Here is a 23222-nt window from a genome sequence, read left to right on the forward strand (position 1 = left end):
GGTATTTCGGTCTTTTCACAGGCTACGTTGCTCCGATTGAGTTGAAATTTTGCAGGCACCTATAAATCATCATTCTATACAACTTTTATGTTTTATGTGAAGTGTAATGCGGCCTCTATCATGATGAAACAAAAACGGGCAGAATGGTGTTTTGTGAGAATTTAAACCTGGAATTAGAACTTTGTTGCTAGAATTTCATGTTTGTTAGGTTTAAATCATCAAAACCTCCAACTAGCAACTTCATAACATCAATTAAAGGATATATGATCATAATCAAAGCTGAAAATGAAACCCTAGCTAATCATCCCCCCAACTCCAACAAAACTCACTAATTAACCGTTGTAACTCAAAATTAAAAGCTTCTAGCCATATTTAACCAAAATTGGGAAAAGAAAAGGGTGAAAAGCCATGATACCTTCCTAGGATGCTTGTAGGAGAAGACCACAATCTTTCCTTCAAAATCTTGCCATACAAAACTCTAATCTTCCCTAAAGAGTAGTTTTGGTGAAGTGATTCACAATATTTATGGTTGGAGTTTAAGATTAGGCAAGAAATTTAGTTGATGAAGATGAAGTTTCTCTCCCCTTTTTCTCTCTCTATTTTCAGCCAAGGTGGTGAAGAAATGGAGAAGATTTGGTTAAATTCTTGTTTTATGATGGTTGATACAAATTAGTCAAAGCTCCTTCCAATAAGGGCTTGACATGTGTCCTTTCTAGAGTTTTCTTCCTTCTTCCTTTGGCCCACCATGGTGACTCATGTATAAGATATTTTGAGGGTTAATTAGTCAAAATAAAATGAGGAGATTAAAGAAATAAAGTAGGGTTTAATCGGTGCACTCACTCGATAACGAACGGTACACGTCAGTTCTAACCGTTTTCCTTAAATTACACGTACTAGGGTTTTTACTTCCTATTCACTAACTTTATATCATAACTTCTAATCACATATTATTTCTCACCTAAAAGTCACTCTTAAGCACCAAATTTGATCCTTACTCCATACCGGATAATTACACTACGAGTACACGAAAAACCCTATTTCACTTCGAATTGAAATCGGAAAGGAAAACCCTAATTTCCTATGATCATTGGCGCTTTTTCTAGGGTGATTGAGTAGTAAGATGGTATAGAATAGTATTTTCCAAATAATTTTCAAATAAAAGGAAATTTTCAAGAAATATATAAGGAATTTGCAAGTCCTCACAACTTGACCCAATCTTGGCCCTTTCTTCCCTTATTCTTTTGACTAATGAAGTTTCTACCCTCCAAATGTACCAATGTCTATTTAACACCTTTAAACTATCATATAAAGTCCCAACCACTAATAAAAAGACATTTGGTCAAAGTGTATGTGGTGAAACAAAATAAAGCCAACTCAAGAAAATGTTACAATTCAAGTAAAGCAATAAAATGCAATGCAAGGGAAATGTTATGAGTGATTTAGTTCTAGGGTAATGCAAGTAAATTTTGGGAGAATTCATATTTTTAAGTGATGGTTCTCACACTCTCTCCCCCTTAAAGAATTTCGTCCTCGAAATTCTCACCTTGATTACTAAATAGCTCAGGATATTTTAAGCGAATGTTCTCTTCCACTTCCCAAGTAACTTCCTCTATCTCATGATTTCTCCATAAAACCTTTACTAAAGGTATCTGTTTAGTTCTTAACTCCTTTACTTTTCGATCTAAGATCTGTACCGGCCTTTTTTCATAAGTCAGAGATTCGTCAATGTCAATTTCTTCTGGTTTCAGTACATGAGTGGGATCTGGATGATACTTCTTCAACATAGAAACGTGAAACATGTCATGGATCCTAGATAGACTCGCTGGTAACTCCAACCGGTATGCCACATTCCCTACTCGTTGAAGAATTTTGAAAGGTCCTACATATTTCGGTTGAAGTTTCTTTCCTTTTCCCGCCGTGAGACTTTGAAGTGGTATGACCTTTAGAAATACCTTGTTTCCAACTTCAAACTCCAAATCCTTTCGCCGATTATCGGCGTAACTCTTTTGTCGATTTTGCGCTATCTGAAGCCTCTGATGTATCACCTTCACCTTCTCATAGGCATCTACGATCCATGGTACTGCAATTGGGTCTAAAACCTTTCTTTCCCCTATTTCATCCCAGTATATTGGTGATCGGCACTTTCTTCCATAGAGAACTTCGTACGGTGCCATTTATATAGAGGAATGATAACTATTATTGTATGCAAATTGAACCAACGCCATATACTGTCCCCAACTTCCACCAAAGGCCAATATACAAGTCCTTAACATGTCCTCAAGTGTTTGAATGGTTCTTTCTGATTGTCCATCAGTTTGGGGATGATAAGTAGTACTAAAGTTTAACTTGGTCCCTAAACCTCCTTGTAACTGTTGTCAGAAACGAGACACGAACCGTGGATCTCTATCAGAAACAATGCTTATTGGAATACCATGCAATCTCACTATTTCATTCATGTATAGCTGGGCCAATTTCTCTAAGAAGTATCTCATATTTATAGACAAAAAATGAGCAGACTTGGTTAACCTGTCTACTATACAAGTCCAAGTAAAGTCAGCAAGATTATATCCAATATACAATTCCAAGTAAAGTCAGCAAGATTATGTTCAAAAGACTTCCAAAACTAAAGACTTTGAGGCTAAAAGGCAGTGAAGTACAAATTTGCCATTGCAACCAGAAATTTCGCAGTTGTGAAACAAGTAAAATCCTTAGGTTTTTCATCTTCCAACCTTCGTGGTTTTCACACAAACACACACAAAAGTCCAAACCAATGTTTGAAACAAGTTTTGGCCAAAATCAATTATGAAAAGGTTGGGAAAACAACAGGGTAACGGGCTGCACTATCACTCGGCCAACAAGCACAATCTCAGCCAGCAATTTAGAAAGAATACTAATGAAAACCCTTCCGTTTCAACCAAAATTCAACACATAAGTAAAGCTTATAGGTTTACCAAGTATCTTAAGCGAGTTTATCATGAAAACATCCCTACTAATTTGGAGAAGTCCTTGATGAACCGACGATAGTATCCTGCCAATCCCAGGAAACTACGGATCTTAGTTGGGGTTTCTGGCCGTTTCCACTCAGATACGGCTTCTACTTTCACTGGATCCACAGAAATGCCATTTTTGGATATTACATGCCCTAGAAAAGAAATTTGTTCCAACCAAAACTCACACTTGCTAAATTTGGCATATAACTGATGTTCCTTCAAGGTCTGCAAAACTACCCTCAAATGCCGTTCATGATCCTCTCGAGTTTTAGAATACATCAAGATATCATCTATGAACACTACGACAAATTGGTCCAAATAGGGTTTAAAGACTCGATGCATCAAATCCATAAATACAGCAGCAGTATTTGTTAAACCAAAAGGCATCACTGCAAACTCGAAGTGCCCATATCTGGAATTAAAAGCAGTATTCGGTATATCCTCCTGCTTAATTCGTAACTGATAGTAGCCTTGCCTCAAGTCCAATTTAGAGAAAACTACTGCTCCTTGCAACTAGTCGAACAACTCGTCAATGTGCGGCAGAGGATATTTATTTTTCACCATTACATCATTTAAGCCGCGATAGTTAATACAGAGTCTCAAACTACCATCTTTCTTTTTAACAAATAGAATAGGCACTCTCCAAGATGATTCACTTTTTCGAATAAACCCTCGCTCTAACAAGTCCTGTAATTGCAGTTTTAGCTCCTTAAGTTCGGCAAGGCCATTCGGTATGATGTTTTCGTAACAGGAGCGGTTCCAAGCACCAAATCGATCTTAAATTCTATTTCCCTCTCTGGCGGCATCGACTTCAACTCGTCAGGGAAAACATCGGAAAATTCATTTACTACTAACAGATCCTCCAATTTCACCTTATCTTCAGGAGTATTATCAAGAAAGTTAAGTAACCCTGCGCCCCTTTACTCAATAATTTCCTGGCTTGAATTCCGGAAACAAGTGTAGATGAGGCTAGCCTACCTCTCACATCCAATCTTAGGGTTGCCTCTCCGGGTATAGAGAACTCCACCACCTTAGTCTTGCGGTTTAACTGAGCATTATAATGAGCCAACTAATCCATGTCTAAAATCACGTCATACCCCTTGAGGTTTAAACTTATCAAATCTACCACCGACTTCTGTTCTCCTACCCAAATCTCACAAGTTTTATAGACCATATTGGTAATTAGGCTTTGATTCCCAGTAAGTGTTCTAACTTCCAAATCATAGGGCAATTTAACAGGACTTATATCAATACCATACATGAAGGCGGTATTCACAAAAGAATGGATTGCCCCAAGGTCAATTAAAAGATTAGCTAAGCGGTGAAATACAGGGATCGTACCTTCCACTACCTCCGATGATTTAGGGGCTCGCTGATAGTCTAAGGCAAAAACCCTAGCAGAGGCTTTCGGTCTACTCCCACTAGCAGTTGGTTGTTTAGAGTTTGACTTCTCTGGCTGCACATCCTCATTTCCTTCACGATTTTTAATAGGACAGGTGGCGATCTGATGCTTGAAACTTCCGCAACGTAGATATTTCTTTATTTTACGCCAACAAGCATCCTTGGTGTGGTTTGTCTTACCACAATATCCACAACTTGCTCGAGGAGTAGGTGTCGGACCTCCTTGGGAAACAGTCCTCAGTTGGCCTCTCCCGTTGTGAGCCCCTCTGGATGGAGTGCCTCTCGGTGTTCCTGAGATACGAACTCCCCCCGTACTTTTTTCGAACTTAGGAGGTGATACATTTTGATCACCTCGCCCGGTAGTATTACCAGATGCACCTCATCTTTTTGCTTGGAAAGTTCGAACCTGAAATCGGGCCTACTCCACTCGTTAAACTTTCTCGAGAACATCTTTAAACGTGTCGATTTGAGCTGCAGCTAAATCCTTTTGAATCTCCACATTCAAATCTTATATAAATTGCCTTATGCGTTTCTGCTCATTAACCACTAGTTCTGGAGCAAATTTGAAGAGTCTAGTGAACTGGGTCTCGTATTCCGCCACACTCGAAGTGCCTTGGCGTAGTTTGATAAATTCATCCTCTCTTTTCTCCTGGATTAAGGGCGGGAGGAACTTCTCGTTAAACTCTCTAGTGAAATTAAACCAAGTACTGGGGGTTTGCTCCCTGTCCCACTTTGCCCTCACTACGTTCCACCAGGAACGGGCAGCGCCTTCCAACTGGAAAATGATGAAAGTTACTTGCCTTTCCTCTGTGTAGTGCAATGTAGCAAAGATATCCTCCATTCTTTCAAACCAGTTCTCGGCAACTTCGAGATCTAGTCCTCCAAGAAATTTAGGAGGAGAAAACTTTTGGAACTGTTCTAGGGCCCTATCTTCACCTACTTCAGGGTCCCTTTGCTGGTTACCATGTACTTGACCTTGCTGGTCAACCAATCGGGTTAATAAATCAGTCATACGATTGATAGTTGTAGCAACCTGGTCCCCTCCTTCACCTCTGGGTCCCTGGTTCTGGTTTGCTACTGATCCTTGTTCCTCCTCTTGGTCCTGAGTTTGCTTGGGTCCATGCCCACGACTCCAACCACGTTGTCTTCTACCCTCCATTATTACTCACTGGGGTAGGGTTCAAATATCATAACTAATAGTGTAAGCAAGTTTTGGGTATACAATAGATACTTATTCACAATTGAAAGTCAAAGAAAAATGAAGTCGGAATCACGATAAGTAAGGAAAAACACAAAGCAATTAAATGCCAATTCGAATTAAAGTCAAGTCAAAGTCAAAGTTAAAATCAAAGTCAAAGTATCATACATTCAAAGGCTCATAACAGTCATTTACAAGCTAACAAGGCCAAAAGTATCAAGTACGAGCCTAAAAAATACAGACACAGTTCATCAAATCATATCATCCAAAAGCCAGTGTACGTAGTCAAAAGAAAACTGTACAACCACCAAGTCACCACATCCTCTATTCTTTATATTTACAAAGGTCAAAATCATCCGAAAGTGTACCCTAACAGTCAGGACTCAGTCCGCCGCGGGACTGGCCGACCCCCCATCCTAGGCAGGTTCAGCTCCTACCTCGCCTCCGATGTTGGAAGCCTCATCGCTCAAATCTCCACGTAGGTCATCACAAATATTTAGAATGGACTCCGCTCTATTCCTCACTTTCATGGCCCCCTTAATCACGCGCTCTTGAGTTTCTCCAAGCTACGCACAAAGGTCATCAACCCTTTCCTGACCCTCAACCACATCATACTCAAGTTCTTTGATCCGATCAGCTTGCATATTAATAGTTTCCTTTAACTGATTCACTTCAACTTCAAGCCTAGCGTTATCCTTCGCTAGAGCCTTTCTCTCCTCCACCACAGCTAGAACTACAGTATTGGGATAGGCATAAGTATGGTGGCACTGGCATTGCCGATGGCGGTTAGCAGGACTCCAATGCACGGTAGCTCCTCCTGGCCGAATCTGGTATCTAATCATAGATAATGGAGCACGGGGCTGTGCGCCAACCTGACTATCGCTAGGGCCACTATGTCCGCCCATCCTACACAAAGTGTAAATAAAACTTAAGTACTCTTAAGGGGAAATAATCATATATAATCCTCAAGTCAAAAATTTCTAACACGCCCAGGCCAATTCAAATCTAGGCTCTGATACCACCTGTGACAACCCTACCTCTCTTTAGGGTAAACCCTAGGGTATCAGCGGACTGCCTGCCCAACTCTCGCTGGGGTTCGGTCGATCAAAGAACTAGCAACTCAAGAAAATTGATGAAATATCTTCAAAGTAAAGAGTGCAAACTCTAATGGAAATATAATCGCCACACCAACTTTTCAAACTTAGAATATAGAGCTAAAAGTCAAACTTACCACTCCACACTTAATTTAGATAACATACGTTGAACTTATAAATTAAAACTCACAAGAGTCAAAAGTAAGGTCTTCTAAACAAAAGGTTACAATCCAAAGTACAAGTTCAAAGTAAAAGATAAAGCTATGAAAGTTCTTGATCAAAAGTCGATCCCAAATCTGTTAAGGAAAACAAAAGGAGTGGGGTGAGGTAAAGCTGTGAGAACCCGTAATTTTCCCATTTTCTAGGTTTTATTCGGGTTACTGGCATGTTTTTCGCATTTGCTTTATTCAAAAAGTTTCTATATAAATTTTATGAGTAAATATAGTTTTTAGATGATTTTTCTAGTATTGAATAGGTTTTGAGAAATTAAGAGCGTATACCGGACGTGGGACCCACTAGGGCGAAAAGTTCAGAAAAATTCGGCCAACTAGGTTAAGTTTTGGATACTGGATTTAATTTACCGGGTGTTAAGAGAGAAGTAGAGGTTGCAATTTGGATTGGTGTGAGAGGAAACAAAGTGATAGACTTGCATTAAATAAAGTGACAAGTGTCACTTGCCTATTGGATTGACTTGTATGACTACTATTCCATGTCTTACCATTTGACTAAATAAACTAAAAATTTACCAAAAATTGCTCCATTTCCAAGCTCATGTGGCCGGCTCTCTCAAGGAAGGAAGAAAGGAAAACCTCTTCAATTTCTTGATTCCCTTTTGCTTCAATCAACTCACTCAACCATCCAATCTTGTTTTTGTTCCATAGAAACCCTTAAGGGAGTGTTTGTGAGGAGTTTAGTGGAGTTATTTGGAAAGCTAAGAGGATTAGTTGCTCCCTCTCTTGTGTTGCTAAGGTAAGTTGAGAAGGACCCCTCTCCTCCCTCTAATGATGCTTAAATCATGATTGGTGGTAGTATAAGATGCACTTTTATGGATTATATCTTGATTTTTGGTTGAATTGATGAGTTTTATAATTTTTGGGAATTTTTCTATTTTCATATGAATATGATTATGTGGTCATGTATGATGATTGGAAATGGTATTTAAAGAAGTTAGAAGGTGGAAAAGGTGGTAAATTGCAAGCAATTTCTATTTTGGAAGAAAAATTGAAAATTTAGGGTTCTTGGAATTACATTCTGCCCGGTTTTGTAGCTCATAGTTAGAGGCCGAATTGGCCATGGGTTAAAACATGAAAGTTGTAGGAAATGATATTTTAGAGGTGCCTACAAAATTTCAGGTCAATCGGAGTAGCGTAGCTTGAGAAAAGACGGAATTACCCTTGCTGCCCTGGTTTTACCCGAAATTGAGAATTGCTTCTGTAATTGGTTATTTTGGTTGGGAATGCTTCCGAATTGGTTGTTGAGGTCTTCTGATGAAATGTAGCCTTGTTCCTTAGCTTTCGGATGGATTTAGTATTTCTGGATTTGGACTTAGGTAGCTTGATTTATGTTGTTTACACTAGAATGCGTTCTATGAATCTGTTTTTCCGGTTCTGGTGTAGTATATTGCATTTTTGACCTGGTTACACTCAAAACTGGGCTGAGTGGCCTTCTACAATATTGTAGCCCTGTCTCTTAGCTTCGAAACGGTGGCTCTTGCACTTTCATCCGATAATCTTAGTGCCATTGGTACCAAAACCGCAAAATGATGTCAAAAACTATTTTTTTCCGGGTTAACACTTACTCCATTTCTGGATTTTTCTGGTTTCCTCTAATGCTTATGTATGCTTATGGAATCCTATTTTGGTCGTATTTGGCACTGGTTTATGACTCGTTATCGAGTCTCATTGTACTTGTTTGCATATTTTAGGGCGTGACGGTGGTTCACGACGCTCCTTTGACGGAGGTGCATGAAATATCATTTTCAAGCTTGGTGAGTGTACTACTCACTTGTGTGTTACTATATGGCTTTGATACTTGAACTTGATGAGTTAAATGTTTATTACACCATCGATATTGATTGAAGTGAGGGTGTACTTTATCACTCTCACTTATTTCTCATGTTATTGGAATGTTACATGGAATGTTACATGAAATGAAAGTACATGACTTGGTGTCGTTTGGACGAGTATCCAACGACCATGATTGTTACCATTGAGCTCAACCCCATTGGTAGTTGATTGAATCGAGCCGGCGAGGGTTTGGTCGTGCCAATTAATGAACCTTGGGGACTGTTATATGGAATCTTGTAGTATGAGAGACTCTCGATTCCGGTATACTCGAGTAATACCACAGTGCAAGTGTTTGGAGTTCGGGCCCGGTAGGGGTATGTTGGGTGGAAGGAATGGAAGTAAAGTGGAGTCTACGGTTGGTTACTCTTAAACATTGACGGAGGGTCAATGAGCTTCGATCAAGAATGCAAACGAGGAAAAGGGCTCTTGAGAGCCGCCCGTATCCTTTTATCACCACTTTTGATGTGTGCCTTTGCTTATTTTTGATGAATTGGAATGAAAACTTTATGCTTATGTGAACTTTGCTGCTTGAGTGGTATTATCTCACTGGGCGTAAGCTCACCCTATTCCTTTTGTTTTCCTTACAGGAAAATAAATACTTTTGGACTGCAATTGATAGTTGATTGCCGAATTGAGTTAGTTGGACATATCTTTTGTATAGCTCATTGATTGAAACCCTAAATGTACTTTTGGGTCCATTTCCCTTTTGATTTGGCAAACCGTACTTGTATCCACTTTTGAATCACTTTGGTATGCCACTTTGGATTGTATCTGCTAAATTTCAACATGTAAATATTTGCTTGATGTTTGGTTGGGTTTTGACGTGTCGGTTACTATTTATGGCCGACTCCGGTTTCATTTTTTTTATTTTGACATTTTGACTCGTTTACGCGCGTTTGTAAGTCTCGGAACGCATTAGATCGCTCTAAACTGAACCATTAGTCCTGGCGAGAGCTGGGCAGGCAGTCCGCTAACCCCTTTGGTTCGCCTTAGGGGAAGGTGGGGCTGTCACAGGTGGTATCAGAGCTACTTCGCGTGGTCTCTGCGCGGAGTGAGTTTGGGGCCAAGTGGTGTTATGGTCCTGCTTTTGGTGAATGTGTCTAAAAGGGTTAAGTGCTCTTTGAGCAAAAGTTATGAACCGGGCATGTTATAAGTGTAAAAATCTTTATCATGAAACTTGAGGAAGATAGATATGTATGTCGGGTAGGAATCTATAATATTGATGATTTACTCTTGGGACCGGCCGGCTCGAGTTGGGAATTATCTTATTTTAGATTCTTGGACCTGAGTACTAAAGGGTGGAGAGCGCTAGAATGAGAGTTGGTATCTTGATTGAATTTGAGGCAAGTCTTGATGGCAAAGGTCAAGGTACGGAAGGTCTTTACATTTGACCTAGTAATTAGACCGATTGAGAGGATTGGAGATGGAAGTGTTATCATGGACGGATCTCATACTCGTCTGGCTAGGGTTTTCTGGAGGAGAACTAGATTGTCGGGTACATGGAGAAATTCACACCTAAGACTTGTTTTCTTTTCCTATGACCTCTGCACTCACCTTAGGGAAGCACGTGAGCGCGAGACTAAGCGAGCTCGAAAGATTAAGGTTCGAGCCGCATCGATCCTAAACCTCTGCGCCGACGTAGTCGAGGGCGTGAGTGACGAGGACTCGTGTGCGGGACCCGAGGCTGGGGTTGAATCCACCCCGTCGGGTAGGTCTACTAGCCCATCGACGGACTAGGTCTCGACTCCTAGGTTTTGGGATGGTTTTGTTCCTGTATATAGGGCCGATAGGGAAAAGAGCCTTAGCTAATCGTTTTGTACGTTTGGATTAGCTTCGTGTATATTTCTTTTGATGAGGCCATTCCCTCGCGGATTGTCCATGTTTGTACTTGACTTGACTGTACTTGACGTGACTGGTTGTTGATATGTGTGTTGTTTAACCTTGTTTGGAATGTATATATATGTTATTGTAAAAGTTTTTGGGTTTTACTTACATGCATTGATATTATATTGGTTTAATACATTTGCCTAGACCAAGTAGATTTCATGGAAGGTACACGGAGTGGACGGGGACGTGGGCGCGGAAATAGACAACCGACACCGGACAGGGGTACTGGGGAACCCTCATCTGGACCTAATCCTGACCCCAATGTGCAAATCGCTGCCGCTATGCAGCAAATGACCAATTTGCTGGCACAAGTGGTGCAGCAACAGGGCGAAAACCCAAACCCTAATCCTGGAAACCCTGGCAACCACATCGAGAGCTAAGACAGAGCTCTCGAACGATTTCAAAAGTTTGCTCCACCCAAGTTCATTGGGGGACCCGATCCGGATGTCGCCGAGAGGTGGCTCGAAAAGATGGTCGATATTTTTGCAGCCTTCCACTACACCGAAGAACGGCAGGTGACTTTTGCCGTTTTCCAGTTGGAAGGGGCGGCCCGTTCCTGGTAGAACGTAATACGACAAAAATGGGAACGGGAACAAACGCCCAGGACTTGGGTAAATTTTATAAGGGAATTCAACGCGAAATTTTTCCCTCCTCTAGTTCAGGAGAGGAAGGAAGATGAGTTCATCCGACTCCGCCAAGGGGCTCAATCGGTGGCGGAATACGAGAGCCAGTTCACCCGCCTGTCCAAATTTGCGCCTGAGCTGATCATGACCGAGCAACGGCGGATCAGGCGGTTTATCCAGGGCTTGAATGTCGAAATTCAGAAAGACCTCGCAGTGGCTCAAATCAACGCTTTTAGCGAGGTCGTGGAGAAGGCCCAACGGGTAGAGAGTGTTAGATTGCAAGTCCGGAAGTTCCAGGCAAAAAAGCGAGGATTTCCTGGAAGTAGTTCAGGGCAGGGGGATGAGAGTACCCCTTCCAAGTTTGGGCGGGGAACGGGAGGAGAAAGGATGCCAGGAGTGTCACGAGAGGGCCCGACACGAGGCGGCCAAGTGGGGAGAGGCCAGAGAGGAGGCTCGGCTTCTGCAGAACGCGGACCTTGCGGGTATTGCGGAAAGTCAAACCACTCGGAGAACAATTGCTGGAAGAAGGAGGGAAAATGTTTGCGCTGTGGAAGTGCAAACCATAAACTCGCTACTTGTCCAGTCCTATCACGAGATGGAAAGGGGAGTCAGCAATCGACTAGGACTATTTCCGAACCCGCCATAGTGGAGGGGACCAAACCTAAGGTAGCGGCTCGAGTGTATTCACTGGAGCCACAACAGGTCCCCGATTTTTCTGAAATTGAGGAAGGTACGATTTCGGTATTTCACCGATTTGCGAAAATCTTAGTAGATCCCGGTGTTACTCATTCATTTGAGCACTGGTATGGTTTGTAAGTATTGCCGCGTTTGGGTAGGAGAGAAGGTTTGGGGTTTGTGTTGACGCAAAATCAGAATGTGAAATCTTTTGCCTCTAAGAAATTGAAACCCCACGAACAAAAACTATCCAACCCACGATCTGGAGTTAGTCACAGTTGTTTCCGCTCGGGAAAAGTGGAGAAATCATGGGATAGAGGAGGTTACCTGGGAGGTGGAAAAGGAATACCCTGAACTGTTTGTGAATCAAGGTGAGAAATTTCGAGGGCGAAATTCTTTAAAGGGGGAGAGAGTGTGAGAACCCGTAATTTTCCCATTTTCTAGGTTTTATTCGGGTTACTGGCATGTTTTCCGCATTTGCTTTATTCAAAAAGTTTCTAGATAAATTTTATGAGTAAATATAGTTTTTAGATGATTTTTCTAGTATTGAATAGGTTTTGAGAAATTAAGAGCGTATACCAGACGTGGGACCCACTAGGGCGAAAAGTTCGGAAAAGTTCGGAAAAATTCGGCCAATTAGGTTAAGTTTTGGATACTGGATTTAATTTACCGGGTGTTAAGAGATAAGTAGAGGTTGCAATTTGGATTGGTGTGAGAGGAAACAAAGTGATAGACTTGCATTAAATAAAGTGACAAGTGTCACTTGCCTATTGGATTGACTTGTATGACTACTATTCCATGTCTTACCATTTGACTAAATAAACTAAAAATTTACCAAAAATTGCTCCATTTCCAAGCTCATGTGGCCGGGTCTCTCAAGGAAGGAAGAAAGGAAAACCTTTTCAATTTCTTGATTCCCACTTGCTTCAATCAACTCACTCAACCATCCAATCTTGTTTTTGTTCCATAGAAACCCTTAAGGGAGTGTTTGTGAGGAGTTTAGTGGAGTTATTTGGAAAGCTAAGAGGATTAGTTGCTCCCTCTCTTGTGTTGCTAAGGTAAGTTGAAAAGGACCCCTCTCCTCCCTCTAATGATGCTTAAATCATGATTGGTGGTAGTATAAGATGCACTTTTATGGATTATATCTTGATTTTTGGTTGAATTGATGAGTTTTATAATTTTTGGGGATTTTCTGTTTTCATATGAATATGATTATGTGGTCATGTATGATGATTGGAAATGGTATTTAAAGAAGCTAGAAGGTGGAAAAGGTGGTAAATTGCAAGCAATTTCTGTTTTGGAAGAAAAATTGAAAATTTAGGGTTCTTGGAATTACATTCTGCCCGGTTTTGTAGCTCATAGTTAGAGGCCGAATTGGCCTTGGGTTAAAACATGAAAGTTGTAGGGAATGATATTTTAGAGGTTCCTGCAAAATTTCAGGTCAATCGGAGTAGCGTAGCTTGAGAAAAGATGGAATTACCCTTGCTGCCCTGGTTTTACCCGAAATTGAGAATTTCTTCTGTAATTGGTTATTTTGGTTGGGAATGCTTCCGAATTGGTTGTTGAGGTCTTCTGATGAAATGTAGCCTTGTTCCTTAGCTTTCGGATGGCTTTGGAATTTCTGGATTTGGACTTAGATAGCTTGATTTATGATGTTTACACTAGAATGCGTTCTGTGAATCCGTTTTTCCGATTCTGGTGTAGTATATTGCATGTTTGACCTGGTTACACTCAAAGCTGGGCTGAGTGACCTTCTGTAATATTGTATCCCTGTCTCTTAGCTTCGAAACGGCGGGTCTTGCACCTTCATCCGATAATCGTTGTGCCATTGGTACCAAAACCGCAAAATGATGTCAAAAATTATTTTTTTCCGGGTTAACACTTACTCCTTTTCCGGATTTTTCTGGTTTCCTCTAATGCTTATGTATGCTTATGGAATCCTATTTTGGTCGTATTTGGCACTGGTTTATGACTCGTTATCGAGTCTCATTGTACTTGTTTGCATATTTTAGGGCGTGACGGTGGGTCACGACGCTCCTTTGACGGAGGTGCATGAAATATCATTTTCAAGCTTGGTGAGTGTACTACTCACTTGTGTGTTATTTTATGGCTTTGATACTTGAACTTGATGAGTTAGATGTTTATTGCACCATCGATATTGATTGAAGTGAGGGTGTACTTTATCACTCTCACTTATTTCTCATGTTATTGAAATGTTACATGAAATGAAAGTACATGACTTGGTGTCGTTTGGACGAGTATCCAATGACCATGATTGTTACCATTGAGCTCAACCCCATTGGTAGTTGATTGAATCGAGCCGGCGAGGGATTGGTCGTGCCAATTAATGAACCTTGGGGGCTGTTATATGGAATCTTGTACTATGAGAGACTCTCGATTCCGGTATACTCGAGTAATACCACAGTGCAAGTGTTTGGAGTTCGGGCCCGTTAGGGGTATGTTGGGTGGAAGGAATGGAAGTAAAGTGGAGTCTACGGTTGGTTACTCTTAAACATTGACGGAGGGTCAATGAGCTTCGATCAAGAATGCAAACGAGGAAAAGGGCTCTTGAGAGCCGCCCGTATCCTTTTATCACCACTTTTGATGTGTGCCTTTGCTTATTTTTGATGAATTGGAATGAAAACTTTATGCTTATGTGAACTTTGCTGCTTGAGTGGTATTATCTCACTGGGCGTAAGCTCACCCTATTCCTTTTGTTTTCCTTACAGGAAAATAAATACTTTTGGACTGCAATTGATAGTTGATTGCCGAATTGAGTTAGTTGGACATATCTTTTGTATAGCTCATTGATTGAAACCCTAAATGTACTTTTGGGTCCATTTCCCTTTTGATTTGGCAAACCGTACTTGTATCCACTTTTGAATCACTTTGGTATGCCACTTTGGATTGTATCTGCTAAATTTCAACATGTAAATATTTGCTTGATGTTTGGTTGGGTTTTGACGTGTCGGTTACTATTCATGGCCGACTCCGTTTTCGTTTTTTTGTTATTTTGACATTTTGACTCGTTTACGCGCGTTTGTAAGTCCCAGAAAGCATTAGATCGCTCTAAACTGAACCGTTAGTCCTGGCGAGAGTTGGGCAGGCAGTTCGCTAACCCCTTTGGTTCGCCTTAGGGGAAGGTGGGGCTGTCACAAAAGCACAGTGAGGTTCCAAATAAACATATAAGCACAAAGCCAAATAAATGCGTAAGATAAACAAGTAAATACCGTATTGTACTATAACAATTTAATCACAGTTCAATTCAAGGATACGAGTGGCTTTCAAAAGCCAAATCCACTTGAGCTAGATCATACATGAATCCGTTGACTCTCCGTCATCGTTTGCATTTAAAGAATACAATGTCCGTAGAAAACCACTTTCTCCAATTTTCGTCCACCAGTCAACCCCCTTACCGGGCCTGAATACCACAAATAGTAAGTAGGTAATAATCGAGTATACCAGTTTTAAGTTTTCAGTAAACAGTTCTCAGGGTTTATCGATTTTCTCGACCAAGCCCTTACTAGATCAATACAACCGACTCACCTATGAGGTTGGGCACCCAAATAGTAGCAGTAGTTGATGGGGTATCACCCAAACAATTCATACACAGTCACATATAGAGAAATCACATCTCATAATAGCAGTATACAGAGCCTCAGTGGAATCGAGAGAGGTCGAGTGTGATAAATTACACGCTTGCCTCAATTTTTATCAAAACAACGTTTGGCTCAAACAGTCGCAAATCAAGTATTCAGATATTTCACACAGATAGTTATCAGGCAGTGGAACACTCACCTGTCAAGCAATGCAGTGGTCAAACGTCAAGTCCTTTGGTTATAATCACCTCCGTTTCCCAATCCAAGGGCAACGAGTGAAATCGTTAACAATCTAAGTTCATTTCCAACCCAAATGTGCGTTCATTAGGTGACCAAGTGAGTGGTTAAATCTACTCAATTCACCATGCAAGTTAGGCCCAAAATGCAGTAAAAGGTCATAAGAAAACAAGTTTGACAAGTGCAAGAAAGTTGGGCAAAAGAAAATTTTCATTCAAGTTCAAAATCTTCTTCGCGGGTAAAACTGTCGCGCCCATGCAGTTTTGGGAAAACGGCCATATCTCACTAGAGAAAGGTCAGAATCAGGTGCCGTTAGTGTTGTTGGAAACTAGACCTGAAGGGATTTCCAGCGGTACCAAATGCACACTCTAGTTCGTCTCCTATCAATACCAGTGATCTAGGGAAATCGACTGATTTTCTGATTCTGATCAGCCCTAAAACCCTAGCAAAGTTACACTAGTTCTTGATGCTAATTTCACTTGTTTTGGCTCAAATTCATCCAATTCAATCTCCTATGGTTCATATACAGGGGAGCAAGTTATCTAGTACCATTGGAGCTCAAAATACAATACACATAAATGATTAAAAGAGTCAAAACAAACTAGCCACCAAAAGAAACCAAAACAGTCCATTTCTTACCCAAAAACAACCACGTGTCTTGCTTAATTTCCATATAAACTCACACCAAACCTTAAACCAATGTTTATTCAAGTTTCTTAGGCTTAAATAAGGTGAAAATGAACCACAAAATCAAGGAGAAACCTCTCCTATAAAACCAGTCAGCCAAGAGCAAACAAAACAGTCCACTAATTCACTTATCTCACCAACCTTCATCCTTTCATTGTAATTGACTTAACATCATACCAAGTGTTATCCTTAACTCAAAAAGGGTCCAAAACATGTAAATACATGAAGAAAAGCTATGAACAAAGCTCAAGCAATTCATCAGACACATGGTATGCAAAACAACCAACCCTACTTCCACTTGTTTAGTTCAAGAATTTTAACCACAACCAATATCCATTTGACTCCTAGTTTGCCATCAAAACTTCAAATACTTGATATAGTACAAGAAAGCTAGGATTTAAGGTTCACATACCTCTCTTATGTGAAGCTTGAAGCACCAAAACAAACCACCAAAACCAAAGCTCTAGGCTTGAAACACACTCTAGGGTTGAAGGTGATTCACTAACTAACTCAAGCTCTTTCTCTTTTGATTTTTGCTCAAGATCAAACTAGGGTTTTAAAACAAGAAGATGGAGTTTTCTTCCTTCCCTTGGAAGTTTCAAGATGTTCGGCCATAAGGAGGATAAAATGGGGCAAAGTTGGTTTAAATTTCCTCTAATCCTTTGGTCAAACAAGGTGGATGGCTAGGGTTTGGCCACTTGGCCCAATCTTGGCCCTTTCTTCCCTTAATCTTTTGACTAATGAAGTTTCTACCCTCCAAATGTACCAATGTCTATTTAACACCTCTAAACTATCATATAAAGTCCCAACCACTAATAAAAAGACATTTGGTCAAAATGTATGTGGTGAAATAAAATAAATCCAACTCAAGGAAATGTTACAATTCAAGTAAAAGCAATAAAATGCAATGCAAGGGAAAAGTTATGAATGATTTAGTTCTAGGGTAATGCAAGTAAATTTTGGGAGAATTCATATTTTTAAGTGAGGGTTCTCATACCCGGCTTACCAGACCACTCTGAGGCTGGTCTAAAGCAAGAGGTCTAATGAGGGTTCAGTTTAGCCGTTACCGACCTACATTCATGCATACACATGAGTAATCCAAGTTTTAACTTACCCGACGTCTCGGATAAGGGTCCAAGGGCCTAGTTCAACCGTTGTAAGAAAAATACAACCAGCCTACAAATCATGTATGTATAACCGCTGTAAGAGAAATACAGTCGGCCTACATTTGCACACACATATATGTGCAAGTTCATATACAAGATCAAGTAATTCGAGTTCACAAAGATTGAGTGTACAAAAGAGCACACTCGCCATATCAAGTCACAATCAAGCTCACCATATCATGTTTTCGAGGATTTCAAGTATTTCAAGTCCAGATACAGGTTATTTGTAAATCAAATTGCTAGTACATGCATGAACAAGATCTCAAATGTTTAGTCGAGTTAGGTCAAGTGCGATAAAGTACACATTTGCCTATGAGACGGCAAATCAAGTGCCTAGCAATTTCTAACAACAATGAGCATGAAACATGCAGTTAGAACACTCACCATGGCAACCAGTTTAAGTATTTACCTCAGGAGCACTTCCAGCCTCACCTTCAAGTCTAAAAATCATGTATGTAAAGTGCCATGAGTTCCACTACTCCAAGCTACCATATTCAAAGGAAAACACTTCCAACTGGCCAAGTTATCTCAACTCCAATAATAAAATCAAGTACAAAATGATTCTACAACTCCAACTTGAAGTTGGAAATGAAAGCAAGAACAACTTTTGAAGACTAGAATTTTCTCCAATTTTACGCGACGCTATTTGAAAAATTATATCTCAAGTTTCTTAAGTCCAAAATTTATAACCTTTTTACCGTTGGAAAATAGATTCAAAGGGTTACAATTTCCCAGAAGACATATTTGTAAGATTCTGTCCACAAGTCAGTCAAATTCCAACCTCAATTTGCTACTTCATCAAGTAGAAAGACAGAGTAGGTGTGGAAATTCAGTAAACTTTGGAAAATTACAGATATTCATAGGAATTGAGAAAAATTCTAAAATTTTCATGGTAGAAAATACGTTGAATCTAGTTTTAAACATAACAAACAGAACTCAATTCCAACTGTCCTAGATAAAGTTATAGCCGATTTTCCAAATCTGCGCAGAGCTCCCTGCGGAAATTTCCAGCAGCAAAACAATGAAGAAAACAAGGTAGTTCACCTCTTAAACCCTTTCACTTTCCACTCCAATTCAACATACAATTGTTATTCAAGGTTTCACCAAGTAAAGTCAGCAAGATTATGTCCAAAAGACTTCCAAAACTAAAGACTTTGAGGCTAAAAGGCAGTAAAGTACAAATCTGCCATTCCAACCAGAAATTTCGCAGCCGTGAAACAAGCAAAATCCTTAGGTTTTTCACCTTCCAACCTTCGTGGTTTTCACTCAAATTCACACACAAAAGTCCTAACCAATGTTTGGATCAAGTTTTGGCCAAAACCAATTATGAAAAGGTTGGGAAAACAACAGGGTAACGGGCTGCACTATCACTCGGACAACAAGCACAATCTCAGCCAGCAATTTGGAAAGAATACCAACGAAAACCCTTCCGTTTCAACCAAAATTCAACACATAAGTAAAGCTTATAGGTTTACCAAGTATCCTAAGCGAGTTTATCATGAAAACATCCCATAAGTAAAGGTAGCATTGTCCCAAAATTCGGACAGCATCACCCTTGTTATGTCCTCAACTTTTCCTCCAAATTCAACACACAACTTCATGGCACATCCATCCAAATCAAGACCACAAATTATAGGCTATAAAAGTTACTTATTTCAAACCATAAAACCTCGCAAAATAGACAATTATCCAGCTCATATATAATGTGACAGCCCCACCTTCCCCTAAGGCGTACCAAAGGGGTTAGCGGACTGCCTGCCCAACTCTCGCCAGGACTACTAAAACAGTCAAACACTAACTCAAGTCGTTCGGGAAACTATTAGCGCGCTTAACCAAAACAACCATCGAGAAACGAAAAACGGAAATCAAAATGTAAAGCGAACAGTGATTGCCATAGCACAATCCGCCAAGACTCAATCAAATACAAGTAACTTCCAGCAATCCCCGAAAGGAATATGTACAAGCCAAATATATTACATTAAACAGGAGTACACACGCTATTACAAACCACAGTCGTATGTTTACAAGCCAAAAGGAAGCATTTAAATCCAAGTACAAATAAAGTTCCAACTATTGAGGAGCTATACAAAATCTCTCAACTAGCTCTACTCAACTCATTCTTCACAGTCAAAAGTCCAAAAGATAATTCCCTGTAAGGAAAACAAAATTTAACGGAGTGAGCTTTCGCCCAATGAGGTACCATCACGTACATATACCAAGAACACATAAACACAGGAATATTCGATCCAAATACGTACGTCAAGTAAGCAAAAGCAAAACACCCAAGCATAAGGAATAAAAGGATACGGATGGCTCTCAAGAGCCCTTTTCCTCTTTTGCCATACTTGATCTCATCTCATTGACCCTCCGTCAATGTACACTAGGTAATCATGACCGTAGACTCCTCTTTACTCCAATTATCCGTCCACCTCACTTTCCCCTTACCGGGCCCGAACACCACACAGTACAGAATTGGTATTACTCGAGTATACCGGAATTAAGGGTCTCATACCCAAAGATTCCCAAATACAGTCCCCATGGCTTGTCAAATGTCCCTGACCAAGTCCTTACTGGCTCGAGTCCATTGACTTTCAATGAGGTAGAGTTCAAAGTGAACAGTACAGATCCAGAGTTACAGTAAAGGTCGGCATCCAAGCGACATCAAATCAAGTACAGTCAAGAGTGTTCAAGTGATATAATAAACAAACAAGTAGACCAGAGAGTACGAGAGTGGTAAAGTACACCCTCACCTCCTCTAGTCCAAACAATAATCAAAACTAGTCCACGTCACAGAATTCAAGTACAAGAAAGCCACGGAATAACAAACATGTGAGTAGTACACTCACCAAGTCAAATAAAGAAATTTCACAAGTTTTCGCCCGACGTGAGCCTCGGATCACCGGCACGTCCTATAATAATCAAGAAAGTACAATTAAGACCCAAACACGAGTCGAATACCTTTTAATAGGAACTATTAAGGTAAGACTCAAATATAGCATGGAAATAAACAAAAACATAACATTTAGGGTTAAAAGTAGGAACAACCCCCAAAACCGTTCATTTCCATTCCATCTCAACCCAACTCACAAGAATCTAATACCCTAGACACTTGGACAGCATTTCCCCTAAAATTTCAGCTTTACCAACCTACAAGTCAACCATTAAAACTATCTAACACAACCACAAGCACCCAAACAATATGTAAGTCAGTCAATATACTTCATTTGGGTCACAATACCCTTCAATTATAGCCAATTAGAAGCTCAACAATCAACTATAGAAAACCCCCAATTTGAAACCCTAAATCTGAAATTTTCCGCACAAGCGAAAATTTTTCGCAATTAACCACAATTAATGCACAATAGAGCTATATAACACCATTTGGAACCATCAATTCAAGCTCAATCATATCCAACATAGGAAAACAGAAAATTCCACAAAAAAAAATAGAAAATTAGGAAACTTCACTCCAATCCACCAAATCTTCCGAAAAATTACGTAGATAACTACTATAAGGCACCAATTGGCCAAAATTAGCAACAAAAGATAAGTTCCAAGCAAGATACCTTAGTTCTTCAAGAAAGATTGTAGCTTAGGAGATTTTCTTGCAAAACAACACCACCAAACTCTTCAAACACTCCTAGGAAGATGATTTTATGGACTAATTTGGGAATTAATCGGTTAGTTTTCAAGATTTGGCAAGGATTTGTAGATGAAAGTTGAAGACTTCTTTCCTTTGCTTCCAATGGAGTTTCGGCCAAGAGAGGTAGAAGATGAAGACTATTTGAGTCAAATTTGGACTTTTAATAATGTAAGAAGAAAGTTAGGCAAAGTTAGGCAAGCTTGGTCCAACCAAAAGTGGACACTTGGCGCTTTATTTTGCTAGAGCTATCTTCTTGTCCCTCATGGCTAATCCATCTAGGCAACCTCCAATTATCTCCTAATACCTAGTAACAAAATCCCTTTACGAAAAATTTACCTAATTGGTCAAATTTCTCTCACTTAATGCACTAGCGGGTCCCACGACCAAAAGACGTTCCAAATTTCTCATGAACTACCTTATACTAGAAAAATGATTTAAAAGCTATATTTACTGATAAAATGTTGATAAAAGTAATAGAATAAAGAAAATAAAAGAAAACGGGTGCACAGGAATAAACTAATAAATAAATAATAAAATTTTTTTTTTCTGGCTTCTCACATATAACATCATGCCAAGGTTGAAAAACGCAAACCCTAAGCTGCAATTCCCCCTCTACAAGCTGGAATTTCTATAAGGAAGCTGATAACACATATAAAAGCTAGAAAAATCACATGGCAAGGCTAATAATTCATAGGAAACCTGATCTTAGCATATTAAAACTGAAATTCCTCAACTAAAGCTAGAAATTTTGATTCACCACACAAACCATGAAATTTTTCATGAAATCTACCAAGATCGACTTTAAACCCATTCATGTGCAAGTAATAAAAGAAGAAATGGTTTTCTTGATATGGTTACCTTGAAACCTTATGAACAAGTGCAGCCAAAAGCTTCTTCTCTCCCCATACCTCTCCAGCAAAACCCTTAATCCTTCCTAGTGGTCACTTTTTATGGAGAAGTTTGCAACTTTGGGTGAAACTTCAAAGATTCAAGCAAGAACTCAAGGTGCAAAAATTGAGTTTTCTTGTCTCTTTTCCTAGCTATGAAGGTCGGCCAAGAGAAAGGAAGAAATAAGAGGAATTTAGTCAATTTTTCAAGATAAGACCAAGACTAATCTTGGTCAAAGTTTGCCCAAACGGTATCATGTCATTTCTGAGTTCTTGGCAGTCCAGAAACAAAGTCCATCGTGATATTTTCCCACTTCCATTCAGGTATCTCAAGGGGTTGTAACAGTCCAGAGGATTTTTGGTGTTCCGCCTTAACTTGCTGGCAAATCAGACAGGTTTGGATATATTGTGCAATTTTCCTCTTCATCTTATCCCACCAGTACAACCGTCGCAAGTCTTGGTACATCTTATTACTACCAGGATGGATTGTGTATTTCGATCGATGGGCTTCCCCCAAAATTTCTCTTTTCAGGTTTTCATCATTGGTTACTACTACGCGGTTCCTATATCTTAAAATCCCTTCAGGACCCAAATTGAAATCAGGTAGTGCTTCCTTTTCCACCTTTTCCTTCCACTTTTGTACCATCGGATCCTTTTCTTGGGCTTCTTTAACTCGATCAAGAATAGCAGATGTTACCCGAATATTTCCAAAAGTTATTTTCCTGCATCCCAAACTAGGGTTCCATTCACTAGCTGTTCCTAACATTTCCCACTCCTTGACCATCAACCCTGCTACTTGAGCCTTCCGACTTAGGGCGTCCGCCACTACGTTAGCCTTACCGGGATGGTAGTTGATCGTGCAGTCATAGTTTTCTAAGAGTTCCATCCACCGGCGTTGCCTCATATTCAACTCTTTTTGGGAGAAAAGGTATTTAAGACTTTTATGGTCTGAATAAACCTCAAAAGTTACCCCGTAAAGGTAATGTCTCCACTTTTTCGGAGCAAAGACCACAGCAGCTAACTCCAAGTCATGGGTAGGGTAGTTTTGTTCATGGGTTTTTAGTTTCCT

The sequence above is a fragment of the Coffea eugenioides genome, chromosome 10, assembly GCF_003713205.1.
Source record: "Coffea eugenioides isolate CCC68of chromosome 10, Ceug_1.0, whole genome shotgun sequence".
Taxonomy (NCBI): domain Eukaryota; kingdom Viridiplantae; phylum Streptophyta; class Magnoliopsida; order Gentianales; family Rubiaceae; genus Coffea; species Coffea eugenioides.